Genomic DNA, 2,339 nt, shown 5'->3' on the forward strand with positions numbered 1-2,339 from the left:
ATTAAAAGTTGCAGATTTGCAAGGGGGGGAGAACAAACCGGCAGCAAAGGTGGTTTAGGTCAATGAATCGGAGGTCACTGCGGCCCTGTCTGACGATTTAAATACAAATTTTAGTACGTGACTACTAAAATTTGATATCTTTAGCATGAAGGTACTGGGCAATTGGTTTCCTAAGCAAAACTAAAAAATTCAATTAGCAGTCCCTTGTTCTTACGATAATTTCATTACATATTGAATCGTAAGACGGGAACGTGCTAGTTCAAAATTTGCAAAACACTTCTCGCCAAAAAAAAAAAAAAAAAAAATTTGCAAAACACTAATCCCACCTAGTGGTGAACTTCTACAAGTTCTGATTGAAGTGTATGGAATTCACAAAGGTCGTGAAGTTGCTTCTAGATTGTTATGCACGTTGCATTATATATACTGAGCATCTTCATGAATCATCAGAAACCTTTTTTCTTTCCCATTGGGGGCCTTTGGGGAAGTTTTGATAATTTGTGAATTTGGAAGTCTTGTAAGTTTGTTCCGCAAGACTAAGAAGTCCAGATGACAGATGTGATCTCATGCATATCAAATGCTCATCATCTCAGGCTGGCTTAATAAATAGCAGGGTCCGATGGATTAGGTGATTTCAGATTTTTTATAGTTTAGGTGCAAAATAGTGGTTTCCAATAATGGTACTCTTTTGAAAGGCTGCACTTATAATTCAGTTGAGCTTTTACTTTTGTGAATGATGCAGAACATATGCGCACACAAGTGCACTGTGCAAATGTACTATTTTGCACTTTTGGAGACCGAGGTTGGTGACAGTGAGGTACTGAGGTTGCTATATTTAATCGCCAGTGAGAATTTCTGATGGGCAGGGAGGAGCCTCAGGAGGGAGCTTGGGTTAGTGAGATGAAGTCTCTTTAATTTGCATGCTTGTGGTGCCAAAAAATCAGTTTCCACTTTCCAGCGGAGAGTGCAACAAAGCTAGCTACTCATTGCTGTCTAGCTAACTCTGTTTTAATTTTTTGAATCTGAAAGTCTGTTTTGAATGGAACTATGGATTCTGGGTCACATTGGCTAATGAGGCTTTACATATTTAAGTATATATATATAACAGTGACTCTAATGATTGTAACCTTCATATATGGTCCTCGACAGTCGTCACATAACCATCAAAATGATGATAATATAGGAATGCCAAGTAGCGATAACTAGCCAGAGGAAACTTGTTAGTGTTCAGTACCAGTCCCGATATAACGGATTGGACTTGATGATACGATTTGCATAATCACACCAGCTAAACTTACAGATTGATCAACAACCATTTGAGAGAGGGTTGAGAAAGACATCAGTAATTTCCAAATTAAGGCTGCAGTGGGAGTCTGCCTGGATATGCCTGTGTACACAGCAGGGACCAGCACTGCATGTTACTTCGATTTGAAGTTTCATAAGGTCGGGGATGAGGTAGAAAAGAAGTATATACAAACAAGTGGTGAAAGCACTATACCAGCTAGCTAGCTAATTGCTTTTCTTAGAAGCTAAACAACCAAAAGAGACGTGCATATATATGAGTTTTAGCTTGTTATACTATAGTGACTGCAACCTAAAGGATTCCACACTTGAAAGTTTATCCTAATTTGTGCCAATGCACAAAAATTGAGATAAAAAACATATTAACAGTTTGTTCAACATACGTTTTACTGATTTTTTTTGTGACAAATTTATAATTAACATGCCTTTTCGGCTTTGTGATAGATTTATTCAAAAGATAGAAAATCTTTCCAATTTTTTTCGTGCCTTTTATTTTTTTTTATTTCAAATTCTTTTTGTGCCTTGATCTGAGAATCCACAGGAGGGGCTTTCAAATGAATTGCTGGGGTGAGTTGTGGCGGTGCTCCCCTGCTTGATCATAATCATAGTGGGAGGTGGAGATTCTCTTGGTTCCATATGAACTCATAACCAATTTCTTTAATTTCCTCAAGACAATTATAATTTGTGTTTTGTTTCAACTTAGGAACAAAGTAATGTCATATTGAGGTTCTAGACATGGTGCTCTCTTTGCTGGTAATGATCACAAAGATCTAAGTTAGTCACTGTAGCTAAAGTGGGAAAGAAAATTAATCGACTCAAATTGAAACAAATATGGATTTAAGATTCAACAATGATTTATCAAAGTATCCATGCTCAATCACTCAGCAAGAGACTATTATCTTCATGACTGTTACCTTGTAACTTTAAATGTGAAATGAAGCTAATGGTAATCACATGGTTAGCACATAAGTAAAATGCAACGTTGTTGTTGTTGTTGTTGTTTTCTTTATGCATCAATCCTAAAACATATATGACTTTAT

This window comes from Fragaria vesca, linkage group LG7 (genome assembly GCF_000184155.1).
Source record: "Fragaria vesca subsp. vesca linkage group LG7, FraVesHawaii_1.0, whole genome shotgun sequence".
NCBI lineage: Eukaryota > Viridiplantae > Streptophyta > Magnoliopsida > Rosales > Rosaceae > Fragaria > Fragaria vesca.